The sequence below is a fragment of the Lissotriton helveticus genome, chromosome 6 (genome assembly GCF_964261635.1).
Source record: "Lissotriton helveticus chromosome 6, aLisHel1.1, whole genome shotgun sequence".
Lineage (NCBI taxonomy): Eukaryota > Metazoa > Chordata > Amphibia > Caudata > Salamandridae > Lissotriton > Lissotriton helveticus.
In genome coordinates, this window is record NC_136067.1 from 1608267625 (window position 1) to 1608285227 (window position 17603).

A 17603-nucleotide genomic window follows, 5' to 3' on the forward strand; every position below is an offset into this window, starting at 1 on the left:
CCACTATCTAGGCCTCATGGTGAACACAGTGTCTGCAGAACTGAAATTACAAAGGGAAAATATAAAGAAACACCGTAAAGAACTCAAGAAGATGCTATCTCTGGTGATCTTTCCCTTGAGATTCTTAGCCAGGTTCCTGGGTCTCCTCTCCTCAACCATTCAGGTGATCTTTCCGGGTCCTTTACACTACCGGGCCCTCCAGAGACTCAAAGCGAAAGCTCTGAAGTTTACTCTGTCTTACACCCAGATGACACGCTTGGACGAAGACTCGAAGAAAAAACTATATTGGTGGCTAACGAATGCAGAAACCTGGAATGGCAGAGCCATCTTCGGGGAAACCCAAGATTTGATAATCGAGTCAGATGTTAGGTGGAGGGCTCCAGGATATTCTTAGAGCTGCTGACTGGTCGAATGAGAGTATGTTCAAAATTTTTATTTTACACCAATCAATAATGTGATTGATAACGTACTTAGTTCACTTTAAACTTGCATAATGTTGGCCTCTGTGTGGTGCCATAAAATTTAGATTTTTCACAGCCTGGTAGGTAGAAAATCTGGATTTTATTAAGGACAAGGCGGCCAAGATTATTCCTCCACTTTCTAACCCTCCCTAGGGATTTTAAATTTTTACCTGCTGTGTCTTTTTTTCTTCCAGAATAAGACGTGTACGGATTGTTAAAGAAAGAAGTTATTCGTTCCATATCAAATTTGAAGTAATGTTTTTTTTCTTCCTGAGTTTATTTCTTGTTCGCAGCACTTGACAAAGAAGGAAGATGGCTGCATGCTATACTGCAATGGAATGTTGTTTGAAGTTCTATATTCTCTTCATTTTTACTGCTGAGCTGTGGCATAATCTTGGCCTCCGTGTCCTTAATAAAATCCAGATTTTCTGCTCACCAGGCTGTGAAAAATCAAATGTTTCTTGAGCTATATTGTACTTACTGCCAGGCTTCTAATGCTGTAGTAATTTATAGAGCAATATGTGAGAAAAGGAAGCTTGGATGATGTCAGTGATGTCATCAATTATGTCATTTTAGATGTCATCAATGATGTCAACAATGATGTCATAAATGATGTCACAGAGCATGTCATGAGAAATGTTGTATGTGAAGTCATAAGCAGTGCATGGCGGGGAGCAAATTATAGTTAGTGCTGCTAACTATAACTGGTGAAATTCTGTGTTTTTTAGGTTAAAATGTTAATGTTGTCATTGACAAAATGATTTAAATATAGCGTTACTGTAACCGTTGATACTTTCAGTAAATATATATATAAACAAGACGATCCAAGGGGAGCAAAAGGAGGTCGGGGATCAAAAAACAAAAAGTAACAAATAAAGGAAAAGACAACAATCTAGTAATCAATATTTCTAGAAAAATCTCTGAATGAAAATCATGTAAAACTGTTGAATAAGGGATTGAGTTTCTGTTCGAATTCAAGATTCAGTCTCATAAATGTGAGAATTGATCTTTACAAATTCTCAAGGAAGATCAAACTTAACAACTTTTAGGCACAAAAACAGAAAAAAAGAAGGAAAGAGGAAAATAAAGCAGCACTGTCAACATTAACAGCAAGAGAATTAAGTCAGCAATGATCTCTAATGAGCCTGGAAATTGAGGCTTCTGTATCTGAAGTGAGTGCTGTGGATGATATGTAAAATCAAAAATTATGTGAAAGCTTACACCCCGATTAAGAGTTTCGGCAGTGCCTCTGCAGGTGGAACTCCATGACGTGCCACGCACCGCTGAGACTTGCTGCTACCCCATGGCAGATTAAATGTATTTGTAGTCTGGCAGATGGATGGAGTGGCGCTCTAATGGCGATGTATCTTTTGAAGGCTGCAGTACTTTTTGAAAAGGCACCGCAATGGGAATGCCTCACAAGGTTCCTGCACGGCATGGACTCGAAAGTGCACATCGTGCAGGAACCTTTGTGCAGGCACACAGGGTGGCACATGTTATGCCCTCCAATGTGTGCAAGCACAAAGGGAGGAGGTAAAGGAGGCCATGTATGTCCCCCTTTGTTTCCTCTCCTCTAAGGTTCACATGGAAGAGGAACAGCCATGTAAACCCTGGAAGAGAGGAAACTTATAAAATTCTTGGCAGGACGTAAGCGGTCCCACCAAGACTATTGCAGCTTCTGACCACTTGCCGCCTCCAAGGAAAAGCAGTTCCCTGGCCATGGTCCCAGGGCGGTCTTTCCTTTTCCGCTTTTTGTTTATCATGACAATCAAATCATTTAATATTATGGTACTTTACCTGAATTTGTTATAGTAAACATATATGTTTGATATTTCTATAAACAATATGGTGGATAAGGTGTGCCATATGCGCACAATGTGGTTAGCAGTCTTGCTGTTTTTAAATGGGAGTGGAGTAAAGGATTTGTCTCTTTGAAAGCACAACTTGCACTTTAGTAATCTTATGACCCTGCTGAAGGCTACAACTAAAATATGTCGATCTTCTGTTTTGCACTCATTAGGAATTTAAAATGAAAGGAAATGAATGGAGCAGTGCTGCTGTTATATGTATCAAAGCTCCCATATCTACACCTCAGTCTGTGAACTCGCAGACGGGTGCGTCTTCGCACGGGTGTGTAACAGTGCTGAAAATGAATGCTCCGTTTTACCAGTGACCAATGCACTCCTGGGGGGGTGAGTTCATAAAATATTTATTAGAACTCTGCAGCAAATAAGACGTGTTTCGGCAGTCGTCTTCATCAGTATCAGGCGCGCCAGAAACGGTCACCATTTTATCATTTTTTCTTGATATAGAAGTGCGCTCATTCAAATGAATTGGCCAGCGCCATCTTGACATGGTACAAATACAGCAATGCTGGTGTATTAGCAGCATCAAATGCACATTATGAAAAATATCACACTGAAATTCATTGCAAATACAATTGATCATATTGAAGATAAGGAATATTTATCCGGTTCAGCACTGTTACACCTCTGTGCGAAGATGCACCCGTCCGCGAGTGCACGGACTGGGTTGTTGCTCATTTCAGCTGCTATCCAGAAACCTTTGAGGTCATCCATGAAGCAGAGCTTAGAAAGAGAGGGTTCCCAAAATAGATTTTCCCCCCTGCAATTTCCCAGAGGGATTTTAGATAGAACTATAGCCCGAACCACTGAACGGAATTACACAAAATGTGGCAGACACTTAGACTTTGGTCCAGAAAGAGTGTTTTTTGTAATTTGCTGTAAATATGTTCAGTAGTTTTGGAGTTATTAAAGAAAAAATATTCACGTATATTTAGAAATGTAGATCCATGCGCCAACAGCCATGCAATGATTAGCTAGCTTAAACCTGAGAGAAGCGACCATTTTGTCTATCAAGATACGATTCCGGGGTAATAAAGTGAAATAGAGTATAAATGGTCAGAATAGAGGTTTCTCAACCCCATGGGACTGATAGAGGGGTCTGTGAGGGATCCCTCATTAGAAAGAATTTGTGGAGAAGTATGTTTTGGGGTGAGTGAGGATCTGTGGATCCAGTGTGTTCCTCCGCACACCCTTGTGAATCCATGATGGATCCATGGATCTAAAAATCCAAATAAAAAAATACACCCACTCACACACCTACTCACATATTCTCTCACACCCCCATACAGTCACTCACACACCCTCTCAAACACTCATACAGTCACTGATACATCCAGTCAGAGAACCACTCACACACTCACTCACAAACCCATTCAGACACTCACTCACACTCACACATCCACTCACACAACCCTACACCCACTCACGAACCCATACAGTCACTCACACATCCACTCAGAGACCCAGAGAACCACTCACACACCCACTCACTAAACCACACAGGCACTCACACAGCCACATACGCTGCATGCGGGGGTTGGTTAAAGGCCTTGTACAGTGTGGGACTGACTGCATGAGGGGGGGTTGGTTGCAGGGCCTGGCTACAGGCCAGACCCTGCAGCCAACCCCTCTTTGTCCACGGCCAAAGGCTGTGTGCCGCAATGGTTGGATTAATGTATGGTAATTAAATATGTGGGACTTTGTGGCCAACTGCACACGGCCAAAGGCTGTGCACAGTGTGGGTTTGGCTACATGTGAGGGGGTTGGCCATAAGTGCTAGTACGAGTACCCACAAATTCAGAGATGTACAAATAACAACTGCTCCTGAACTCCATATCTTGTGCCCATTTCAGAAACACGTAGGTTTCCTACATACCCATTTTTCACTCTGCCTATTTCACTATATGAACTGGTCTATACCTGGTACTCAATACAAAATCATTGCATGGTGCAGCTCAGTTGTTGGCTCTGCGTACCTTAGGTTCTTAGACAGCCTACAAATCCTATATATACCCACAACCAGAAGCATGTAGGGCACGTAATGGAATGTTGCTTGTGATAATCGGCCATTGTGACAAAAAGTTACAGATGAAAATTGTGTCACTATTGCCCGTTTCTTCCTACTCATTTTCAATATTTCTTTAATTCAACAATTATTCTCCTTGGGAAAGCCTTGAGGGATCTACAGATGTGACGCCCATGCTGAATTTGGAATGTTGTCTACTTTTCCGAAGTCTATAGCTTTTCTGAATCACCCATGGGTTTTATACTAGTTTCCACCACAAACCAGAAGTAGGTTGACAGCACAAAAAATGGCAAAATAGGCTACCTCTAAGAAAATGCCAAAACTGCGGTACAAAATTATGTTTTCCTGATTCAGCTCTGCATGTTCCTGAAAGCGGAAAAGACAGTGAATTTAGTGCAGTAAACCAATTGCTATTTTTTGGAGAAGAAAACACACTTTTATCTGGAGCACCTTTTCCCTATGTTTACAAACAAATCAAAATATTGTGCTTATTTTGTCAGTCCCCTCCAGGGGAATCCACAAACCCTGGGTATCTTTACCATCCCCAGGATGTTGGTAAAAATTTGGTGTGGATACCTTATGTGGAAAAACAGTTATGGAGCCTCAAGCACGAACTACCCCAAATAGCCAAAAAAGGGTTCAGCACTGAGGGGAAAAGGCCCAGTAGTTACAGGGTTAACAAAACACAGAACAAACAACACAATTACATAGTAACACAATAGAGCACAAACAACTAGCAACATAACAGCAATACAGAAACTATACAATGAAAAAACAGCAAAATACCCACAATACATTATGACATCAGGAAAATAGAACACTATAACACCAAAACAGAAAAGACCATTGCAGCAAAACACAGCAAAAACAAGCAATACAACAAAACAGCTCAACAGCACATCACAACAGCAACAACAAATTTCCTTCACCACCTATCTACCTTCACCAGTCTATGACTTGCATGAAGTTGACTTTTACTCTTCCGTAATTCTCGCCATACAGTGTGCATGCACTTCCATATGGACAACTTACTGTGTGGCATTTTATATGACACATTTTGGGGAACATAGTTTGCATCTATAGGCACCCACACTTGACCCACATTTCTGTCTATTCTGCCTCCCAGTTCCCCCTTGTTCTTTGTAGCTTTACTTTAGCCAGGAGCCTACCTCCCCTTACACATTCCTCTCTGATCTTTTACCCTCTTTCTGCGCCTATAAGAGGAATACCCTTCTTCCTCTAGCTTTAAGCTGCAGCCACCTGTGGATTTATGAAACATAATGCCTGGCTCTACTATATGCAAAGAATAGGAACGTTGCATGGCTGCACCTGAGGAGTTAAATACACTACATACATATGGATTTACAAACACTGATAATAGTCTTACAATTTTATTTTTTAAAGGAAACTGGCACAAGGAAAAAGCAATTAGTGATTTTCCAATGCACAGAATCAACATACCAGCATTCCTGTCTAAGAAAATAAACTAAGACCATACTCAAAATAGTTAAACTACTCACACAGAGTCACCAATAGAGATTACTAATATAAGTATACAGTTCCCACTAGATATTCATACATTATTATCTGGAGAAGAGTAATCTGTCAAAAGTTTAGAAGATAAAACAAAAACAAAATATTCTGCATGCACATACAAGAGCTACAGGTTTTACAACTGAAATCAACATAGTGCCAGAAATGCCAAATAAAGACTGCATTGATATTTTTCAAAATGTGTTTTGAAGATTATAGAAAAATTTAACTTGACATATAATACTAATTTGAATGCAATAGATTACAAAACTATGAATTAAAGTGAAATATAAAAAAAGTATCATTATTCAGAGAGTTGAAAAAGGGGGTGCTGTGGTGTTCCTAAATTACATACTCCATTAAAAAAAAGCTAGAAGTCTCTGAATGGCAGAGGATATTATGAAATCAATGCTACAGACAAATGAAAAACAAGTACGCCAGAAATGCAAGCTATATTAACGAAGTGGTATAATGCGTGTCATTTGAGTGAACATGAATATAGATATTGTAAAATGTGAATTCAGGTTCTCAATAAATTACTTTTTACCAAACATACATATATAGGGGAGAGACATCTGTCAGGAACACCTATTGAAGTGAGGTTTGGGTCCCTTACAGAACATCATTCAGAGAAAGAAGATATATACTTGGCACCACTGATAGAGATGACACGTTCTCAAATTAAAATTAAGATAGATTTCTAAAAGATCACGAAATAACCAATTGGATTATGAATACCTGCTAGTCACAATGGGTGTGAACTAATTATAAGCTTGCGTTAACCATTTAAACAGGCTAGTAGCCATGGCACAATTATTCAATACAAAATAAGCTAATTTTCTTGAACGCAAGCTATTAGTGAAACTGTCCATCTTAATTTTAAATAACTATTTCTATTTAGAAGATCGAATTTAAATACAATCCAGAGGAATGTTTTTGAGCACTGTGCATCTTTGCCCCTCAACCATCTAGCAAGCTGAGGACGATAAATTCTAGAACAGTTGGAATTTAATTGTTCAGGCAGTTGATGGAGTATGGCAGACTGGTTGGTTGTTTTGCTCCTGAGAGAATACATTGTATCCTTATTTCAGCACACAGTGTGATTCCCGTCTCTTCATATAGGGCACTGAGTACTAGCAGACTATTGTGGATGTTAGCCCCTAGCAGTTGTTTTTTTATGCCAGAGGATGCTATTGAAGCTAGTGGAATAGGTGGGTGGAACAGTGCTTGAAGGAGGATGGACCTGCAATGAAGCTGAGGAAATACAGCAGAGATGTCAAATTAAAGTGGCGCGAGATGGCTCGGGAATGATTCGTCTCAATGTAGTGGCTAGCGCATGTGCGCAGACATGTAGGTTCCAGGCAGTCTGCCAGGATCAGGCATTTACATTAGGCACATGCTACTTCAAGATGTCAAGTGCACGTAAAAACAAAGCAACGGCCAACTTGAAAACTTTTATCTCACATTCCAATGTTATTGAAGGTTGTGCACGTATGCATTTTGTTTTATTGTGAAAGAGCATCAGCAGCATCTTTATCAGCTACTAATTTCTTGAGGATTTACATTCCCATCTTTATTAATGCTCTGACTGTTTCTTGAACTGAATGTATTTATTCTCTTAGACCATTGTTTGGCCTGCTATTTGAAGGGTGTGAATTTTTTAAGTGCATTTATTTTACTGCTTATATTTTGAGAAACCAGGATTGGTTCAATTTAGTGTCTAGTATCTGTTCATTAAGATTATTCAGTAGGATCATTCATTTCTGGAATGGATAGTATTGCTACGCTACTTTTTTCTTTAAACAGTGGGGGAACTACACATGGAACTTCACATGGAATGGGGAGTATGGTATGTGGTTTTCCTTACCTATGGTAAGGCTCTGGAATGAGGAGGATACTCTCCTCAAAGACAACTATTGCTTCTTAAGCATTGTTAAGAATGATCTGACCTTAGTGGATGTCAAAGACATATTAATGATGGTTGACATCTGAGATTTGGGATGTATGACGATACAATGAGGGCAATTTCAACACGGTCCGTTAGATCACGGTTTTCACAACGCAAGTCGTTACATCGACTTGCGCTAGAGGGGCGCTGGACTTAGGAATAGTGTGAATTACTATTCCAACTCCAGTCTGCATACAGTAGGGAAGGTGTTGGAAACAGTAATTTACACTATTCCTTAGTTACAGCGCTCTCCAGTGCAAGCCGATGTAACGACTTGCGTAGTGAAAACCACGATGTAATAGTACCACGTTGAAATGGATGCGTGGTAAACAATGTCTCCCGAGATTTGTTCTGCATTATTGGTATATTCTGAATGCTGGAAACATGGGGTGAACCTGATTTGCTTTCACCTGATGAACATACAATCTGGTGGGAATACTGATCACACAATTTATTTGATAGGTTCATTTTTGGGCAAGTATGGAGTTTTGGGGCAGGATTAAGGTAAAATGTATGTGGCCCGAAAAGGTGATCCAGTTTTGGGGTGGCCACACCCACAGGAGATGTGAATTTCATTAGACCCCAAAGCCAATCCACCGGTGTATTCTGAGGGTGAGGAGAAGAGGGGAAGTTTGTACCTGTGTTAAGACAAGCCTTTTCTAAAGTGTTTTGGAATGTGTTGGGAAAGTTTGAAAGGTTCAAACAGAAATGTTATTGAAAACAATGTGATACCTGTTAACCATAAAGTCTTTAATGTACCTTTAACATATAGAGAAAAATGTAAGGCATTATTTGATGATTTATGCTCAAAAAATATAATGGCACCAATTGAGTCTCATTATGGGTCTTTGAAGTGGTAGTCTGATTAAAGGTCTCAGCAGAATTGAAGCAATTCATCGATTTACACAGCCTCAATGAGGAAATTTGGAAAGACAGACAATGTCTTCCAAATCTTCATTAAAATCGTGTCTACCATGGCTGGTGCTTCAATTTTTCTGCACTACATTTTGTGAGTGTGTATCATCAAGCCAAACTGGAAGAAGCCTCTAGGCACTTAGCCACTTTTGTGACCCTGGGGGCATGTCTCAATTTCGAAGGATGCATTTCAACCTGGCGAGTGCTGCGTCAGTCCTACAATGCTAAATGAAGGAAACAGTTTGTGGTGTGGCAGCTTTCTAGGAGATATCTTGGTTTTTGGAAATAATCGTCAGGACCATCACAAAAATGTATTTGCTGTGTTGACTGAATTGGAAGAGGTAAGTCGAACTTTGAAATTGTCAAAGTGAAAATTGAGGTGTCATGAGGTGAAATAATTAGGCAATAAATTACCGATGAAGGGATAAAGTTTAAGCAGATTCAAATACAATTAAGTCTGGTAGAACCAACACCCACACCCACAGAACAAATTATGCATTTCCTAGGTCTAATGGAATTTTATTTGAAATTAACAATCATAGCAGCAAAGTCGACTGATAAATATCTTTGTTGAAGAAAAAAATGTATTTGTGTGAGAGCAGGATCAACAATGCAATATTGAGAGATGGAAATCTGAAATGGGGAATGTGCTGTTTTTAAATAAATTGAGATTGGTAAGGATTGTACGGTGGCAGTTGATGCATGTAATTTTGGCTTAGAATTGCAACAGAATGATAGGATCGGCATCACCAACTTTGAGTTATCTGGAAAGGGGATAAGAGCCGTTCATTTCAGGACTTACAAACACAGTACGCCCTGTCCAAGACCAATATCAATAAATACCGCCAACAATGACACACCCGAAATATATAGAAAGTCAAACTAGTAGTACTCCCTGAACACAACCCGCTACAAGCCAAACTGCTGATTGGCAAACTGGAGACAAGTGGCATCTCCCAAATCTACTGCACACTCGTCCATCACACCCCTGACAGATTTTCATTCCTGAAGCAGGAGTGGGAGAAATGAATCTGGCCCTAAGAGGCTCTTGACTGGACCCGGGAACGCATGGCTCTCCAGGAAAACCCAATATCCTCGAGACTCAGGCTCATTCAATTAAACTATCTGCACAAAACATATCTCATCTCACGATTAATCTGGCACCTGGGGTCACATCCCCACCAGAATGTCCCCACTGCCAATGCTGAAAAGCAGATAGTTTCCATGTGGTCAGTCGGTGTCTGCCATTGCGTATTACTAGGAACAGATCATGGACACCCTGGCGCGGGTGCTGGGATGCCCAACTAACTGCCCACCTACACAGGCCTTGCTTGGAATTCTCGAAGAAGTGGGAGATAGTCAGCAGGACTGTTGCCTGATTGGCATGGCTAGCATTGTGACCAAAAGAGACATTGCCCTCAAATCAAGGTCTACTGCCTTACCAGTTCTTTCCGTGTGGCACACTGGAATGGACTGGTGCACGAAACTCAAGTAGCCCATTTACACTGCTAGGGGATAACCATGGAAAGATGCTAAGTTCTAGGTCAATAGGAAATATTATGGGCTGGGTTTTCTGAATCTCATAAGCTCATTCAAATAGCTATAAAACAAACTTGCGCTGACGATCCCTGTAGATCGTTCTCCATGTTCGGTTTTGTTCACGTGACTGCAAAATCCAATACAATGGATTATAAAAAAAACACATTTTGTATGTAATACATTTATGAATTTGGGTATTTTTGGATTGTATATTTATTAAATGAAAAGAATATGCGGAACCCGGTCGCTTAATGCTTGAAAGGTATTCAGCTGATATGGCCGGATAGGTATGCAGCCCATTTTAGGTCTGGATATATATGGATGGGCGTTTGCAAAGTAGGGTTTGCATAGTAGTGCAAAAAAAAAAGAATTGCAACAGAATGATGGAAATAAGGGGGTAGTTTTGTATGCCTCAAGAACATGAAAGCAGTCCGAGTGGAATGATTCAGTTATAGAAAGAGGAATGCTTGGGTGGATGTGGGCCACTGAACATTTTAGACTTTTTGAGGGGTACTCGGTTCATTTTGAGGACTAAGAACAAACCATTACCATTTGCTAATGTGTTATCCATAGGTGGATATTCATAGGTCTTTGATAGCCTGGTTGGTGCTTTTGGTTGCTAAGGTTACAATTTATTCGTTCTTGGTAGAGTACGTTAAAGGAGGGATTAATGTGCGTGCAAGTTACATGTCACGGTTTCCTTAGCCAGAAGATGTGGGTTCTAAAGTGGAGTATGTTGAGAGTAAGGTAGTGACTATGATTCAGAATGTTATTTTTGGAGGGTCAAAGAAGAATCATCATCTTTGATTTCTAAGGAGGAGTTGGAGGAAGCATTTAAGAATGATGCTGACATTTTTTGAGTTAGTGACTATCTAGTGAATGGTTGACTGCAAGAGCACAAATTGAAAGGAGACTTAGCAGCTCTCTTTAAAGTTAAGGAGGAACTGATGGGGAAGGATGGTGCATTAATGACAGGAGGTACAATTATTCCGGCGATTAGTTTGGGAAACCAATTAAATTTTGGACATGAAGGGCATTTGATTAGGTCAGCCACAAAAGAGGGTTAGGAGAGTTAATACTGGAAGCCCAGTATTAACAGTTAAGTGGATCAAAGGGTAGGCCAGTGTACTGTGTGTGCTATTAGTGACAAATCCATCAAACCATGTATTACAGGGTGTTCTCTACTAGTGTGTCCACCTGGTCCTTGGTGATAACTAGAGATTGACATATTGGGTCCTTTTTCATGCTGCTTAGGAAAGAGTAATTTTATCTTGTGTTGGTAGATTATTTCACGCAATAACCAGTAGTGAGGGCATGTTTTGCAGAAGTTGCCAGAAGAACTGGCATTGGAAGTGTACGTGACTAGGTGTGGAATCATTCACAAATGTGCCAATTATCATCCCCAATCAAATGGTCAGGTGGAGAGGTTTTTTAGAGTGGTAAATAATGTATTCAATAGATTGTTAAGGGTGGACTCCAAGCTACATTATTAATGTACAGCACCACACTTAATTCAGCAACTGGGTAATCCCAATTTTAATTGATGAAAGGTAGGAAACCAAATTCCAACCTTGTGCTTAGGGGCTTAAAGTGTGTAAGGGTGTTATTACAGTTGTAGATTTGAACAGTGTCAGAGAGAGGGTGTAGAAATATCATTATAAAATTAAAGAATTTGTGAATACATAGAAAGGAAAACATACACTACATTGTTTCAGATTTGGAGAATGGGTTTGAGTCAAGGTCCCTGTTGATCAGGGTAAGAGTTTGCCAAAATAGATTGAGTCAGATATGGTGCTGGAAGTGTTTCACAAGATTGTGAGGGTTGAAGGTGGAATAATCTGGAATCTTAGTAGGTTAGCAGTTTCAGGTAGTTTGGGTATACTAAGGAGAGAATGTGTCCATAAAAAATGAGGATAGTGATGATTATTTGGTTGTGCAGGAAACTCAAGAGATAACAGGCTTTGGCATAGCCAATAGGACTTTCCTTTAGGACCTTATAATTGTTTAGCTAGAGCTATTGGCTTTGCCAGTGTCTTTAAGCTATGCTGTAAAGTTTTTGGCTGCTGTGCAGCATGTTGAAAAGTTATAATAAAAAAGTGTTATAAGCATTCTTGTTACCTTATATGTAACCGAGAAGGCATTATGTACAACTGAACTACCCTATTAAAAAAAAGAATTAACATAAAAAATGTCTTCTAATTTTTTGTCCTTGCAATGATGGCAACTTTTTCCTGACTATTGTAATGCTTGTTTGTCATAGTCTTTTTTTGTTATGGGGAGGGCATAAACAACGGGAGGGTGGAGGTTGGGAAATAGTACCTGAATTACAGCACAAGCAGTGGACGGACATTATGGGAGAATCAACAGATGCCAGATTCTGAGGGCAGACTGAGGTGGTGCTGAGTGATGCTGAGGTGGTGGTGTGCTGGGGCAGAGGTGATGCTCAGGTGATGTTGAATGATACTCAGATGGTACTGAGTGATGCTGAGTTTGGTACTATGCTGAGGCTGCCATGATGCTTAAGTGGTGCTGCATTGGTGCTTAATTGCTCTTCAGATGTGGCTGCATTGGTGCTGATCTGGGACAGCTCGAGTGCTGAGGTCTGGCTGCACTGGTGGTGGTGCGCTGATGCAGATGTAGTGCTGTGCTGATGTTTAGATGGTGCTGTGCTGGTGCTGAGGTGGTGCTGCTCTGATGCTGAGTAGGTGCTGCACTGGTGGTGGTGCACTGATGAGGAGGTGGTGGTGTGCTGATGCTGAGATGCCGCTGTGCTGATGCTAAGGTGGTGCTCTTGTTGTGTTCAGGTGATGCTGAGTGATACTGATGTGGTGTGCTGCGGTGATGCTGCGCTGATGCTGAGGTTGCACTGTGCAGATGCTAAAGTGGTGCTGCATTGGTGCTGACTTGCTGCTAAGGTGGGGTTGTGCTGGGGCTGAGGTTGGGCTGCACTTGTGCTGAGATGGGGCTGTGCTGTCAGTAGTGCACTGATGGAGCGATAGTACTGCGCTGATGCTGAGGTGGTGGTGTGCTAATGCTGTGTTGGTGCTGAGTGTTACTGATGTGGTGCTGAGTTGGTGGTGGCCTAGTGTGGAGGTGGTGTTCAGGTGGTGCTGAGTGATACTGAGGTGGTGCTGGGTGATACTGATGGGGTGTTGTGCTGCACTGATGCTGAGGTTGTACTGTGCAGATGCTGAAGTGGTGCTGCATTGGTGGGTTCGCGCTGGTGCAGAGGTTGGGCTGCATTGGTGAAGAGATGGGCTGTGCTGGTAGTAGTGCACTGATGGGAAGGTGGTCTGCGAAGAAGCCGATGTGGTGGTGTGATAATGCTGTGTAGGTGCTCAGTGTTTCTTATGTGGTACTGAGTTGGTGGTGTGCTTGTGCGGAGGTGGTGTTCAGGTGGTGCTGAGTTATACTGAGGTGGTGCTGGGTGTTGCTGAGGTGGTGCTAAGTGATGCTGAGGTGGTTACCAGGTCATTATGTGCAGGTGCTCAGTTGGTGCTAAGTGATGCTGCGCGGGTGCTGAGGTGATGCTGCACTGGTGAAGAGTTGATACTGCTCTAATGCTGAAGTGGTGCCCCATTTGTGCTGAGTTTCAGCTGAGGTGGTGCTGCGGTGGTACTGCACTGGGGCTGAGTTGGGGATGCACTGAAGCTGTGGTAGGGCTGAACTGGTTCTTAGTTGGTGATGTAATGGTGGTGGTGCATTGCTGAGGTGGTGGTGCTGTGCTGATGCTGAGGTGGTGCTGTTCTGAGACTGAGGTGGTGCTGTGCTGATGCCGAGGTAGTGCTGAGTGATGCTGAGGTGGTGCTGAGTAATACTGAGGTGGTGCTGAGTAATGCTGAGGTGGTGCTGAGTGATGCTCTGGTGGTGCTCAGGTGATCCTGTGCTGAGGTGGTGCTGAGTGATGCTGAGCTGGTGCTGAGGTGGTGCTGCTCTGATGCTGGCGTGGGGCTGCGCTGGTGCTAAGTTGGTGCTGGGATGGTAGTGGTGCACTGATGTGGAGGTGGTGCTCTGCTGATGTGGTGCTGTGATGGTGTTGAGTAATGCTGAGGAGATGCTGCACTGGCACTGAGGTGTTGCTGAGTGGTGCTGTGGTGGCACTGAGTGATGCTGTGCTGGTGCTCAGTGATGCTGTGGAGGTGCTCACTCATGTGGAGGTGGTGGTGCTCTGCTGGTACTCAGGTGATGCTAAGCTGGTGCTCAGATTGTGCTGAGTAATGCTGAGTCTGTGCTGTGCTGAGGTGATGCCACAATAATGCTGAGGTAGAGCTGCGCTGATGCTGTAGTGGTGCTGTGTTGGTGCTGAGCTGCTACTGAGGTGGGGCTGTGCTGGTGCTACGGTGGGGCTTCACTGGTGGTGGTGCACTGATGTGGAGGTGGTGCTGTTCTGATGCTGAGGTGGTGCAGTTGTTGTGCTCAGGTGGTGCTGTGATGATGCTGAGGTGGTGCTGAGTGGTGCTGGGGTGGCACTGAGTGATGCTGTGCTGGTGCTAAGTGATGCTGCGGAGGTGCTCACTCATGTGGAGGTGGTGGTGCTCTGCTGGTACTCAGGTGATGCTAAGCTGGTGCTCAGATTGTGCTGAGTGATACTGAGTCTGTGCTGTACTGAGGTGATGCCACACTGATGCTGAGGTAGTGCTGCGCTGATGCTGGGTTGGTGCTGAGTTGCTGCTGAGGTGGGGCTGTCCTTCTGCTATGGTGGGGCTTCACTGGTGCTGAGGTGGTGCTGCGCTGATGCTGACTTGGTGATGCACTGGTAGTGGTGCAGTGATGAGGAAGTGGTGCTGTGCTGAAGCTAAGATGGTGCTGTGCTGATGCCGAGATGGTGTGCCCAGGTGGTGCTGCGCTGATGCTGTTGTGGTGCTGAGGAACAAGTTACTTACCTTCGGTAATGCTTTTTCTGGTGGATACAGTATCTGCCTGTGGATTCCTCACCTTGTGAATATCCCCTGCGCCAGCAGCATTCGGAATTTTTTTGTAGCTCTCCACGCCGACTAGGACGACGTCACAGAAGCCCGGCTTCGCTCGCAACTCCTCTGACGTCACTGGAGCCATAAGAGAGCCTCTTCGGCGTGATGACGTCAGTTCCGCCCTTTTTTTCCGTGCCTTCGAGGCACACGGACAGACAGACATCAATATGTACAGTATACATAGTACACAGGATTTGCAACAACATACACAGTGTAAAAACAATTCAGAAAAACACTTCCATTGAAAGTACAATTAAAGAATATAAACATTGCAGGTATACAAGGGTGGACAACGGGGAGCCGGGTGGGTCAGTGAAGAATCCACAAGCAGATACTGTATCCACCAGAAAAAGCATTACCGAAGGTAAGTAACTTGTTCTTCTGATGGATAAATCTGCCAGTGGATTCCTCACCTTGTGAATAGATTCCCACAGCAGTCCCCACTCCAGGAGGAGGGTGTCCACCCCTCTATACCAAAAAAGTCCTGTAGGACAGAACATGCAAAATGACCATCCCTCTTCACAGCAGTAATGCTTCGCGAAGGTGTGGAGGGAGGCCGAAGTTGCTGCTCTACAAATGTTCTCTACAGGAACACCTCTAGACAAAGCAGATGTTGAAGACTTTGCTCTAGTACAGTGAGCTCTAATACCCTCTGGAGGTTCCTTACCGGCCAAAGAGTAACAGATCTTGATGCACAAGATAATCCATCTTGAAAGGGTGCGCTTGTGCACCGCTCTGTCTTTCCTGCAGCCAGCAATACCCACGAAGAGCTAGTCATCCACACGATAGTCTTTAGTCCTATTGATGTAAATACTCACCGCCCTCTTAAGGTCCAGGTGGTGAAGCTGCTCCTCCTCCTTGGAAGGGTGAGGGAGAGGATAGAAGGAAGGAAGGGTAATGGACTGCCCCAGATGGAAGGGAGTTACCACCTTAGGCAGAAAAGCAGCCCTGGTCCTAAGAACCATTCTATCAGCATGAATAGTCGAGAATGGGGGGTTTTGAACTCAGAGCTTGAAGCTCACTTACCCTCCTTGCCGAGGTAATGCCAACAAGAAATACAACTTTTAAAGACAATAGTCTCAAGGGACACTTGTGTAAAGGCTCAAAAGGAGAACCCATCAAGTAGGCTAAGACAAGATTTAAGTGCCATTGAGGCACAATAAATGGAGTGGGCGGATATTTGTTGGTAAGGTCCTTAATGAATCGTAATACAATTGTCGATTTAAACAAAGACGGCTGGTCCGGCAAGCAAAGAAACGCCGACAATGCCGATAAATGGCCCTTCACAGTAGCCACAGCAAAGCCCTGTTGGGCTAGAGAAAGAGCAAACGGAAGGATATTGGTTAAACGAGCCCTTAAGGGGTCAATAGACTTGTCTGCACACCATGAGGCAACTTTGGACCACCTATAGGAATATATAGACTTGGTGGAGCGTCGTCTGGCTGAAAGAATCACATCCACCACGTCAGGTGGGAGAGAGAAAGAATTCAGATTGCCCCGTTCAATCTCCAGGCATGAAGGTGTAAGCTCTGGAGGTGGGGGTGTAGAACCTGCCCCTGCGACCGCGAGAGGAGGTCTGCCCTGAGAGGGAGACCAAAGTAGAAGGCACGAGGAGAGGTGGAGAAGATCTATGTACCACACCCTTCTTGGCCAATCTGGGGCAATCAATATTACTTGGGCCCGGTCTTGGTGAATCTTCCTCAGTACCCGAGGAATCAAGGGTATGGGAGGAAACGCGTAAAGGAGTTGTGAGTCCCAACTCAACTGGCACGTGTCCCCCAAAGCTCCCCGCATCGGATACTGGAGACTGCAGAATGACGGGCGGTGAGCGTTCTCGTGAGTGGCAAAAAGGTCCACCTGAGGAGTTCCCCACGTCCGGAAGACGTGACAAACTACCTCCGGATGAAGCCTCCACTCGTGGTCGGCTGAGAACTGCCGACTGAGACTGTCTGCAAGCACGTTCAGAACTCCAGCCAGATGATTTGCCATCAGACAAATCTGATGGTCCTGAACCCAGAACCAGAGACACAGAGCCTGTCTACAAAGACAATGTGACCCTATTCCTCCCTGTTTGTTAACATACCACATCACGGTAGTGTTGTCCGTTAGTACTTGAACCGACTGAACGCGAAGGGAAGGGAGGAAGGCCTTGAGCGCCAAACGTAACTCCAGAAGGTTGATGTGAAACAACCTTTCCTCTGGAGACCAAAGACCCTTGATCTCCAGGTCCTCCAAATGAGCAGCCCACCTTAGAGTGGATGCATCCGTTATCACTGTGGCCACCGGTGGAGGTAGATGAAAGGGCTTTCCCTGAGACAGATTGCCTTCCACGCTCCACCAAGATAG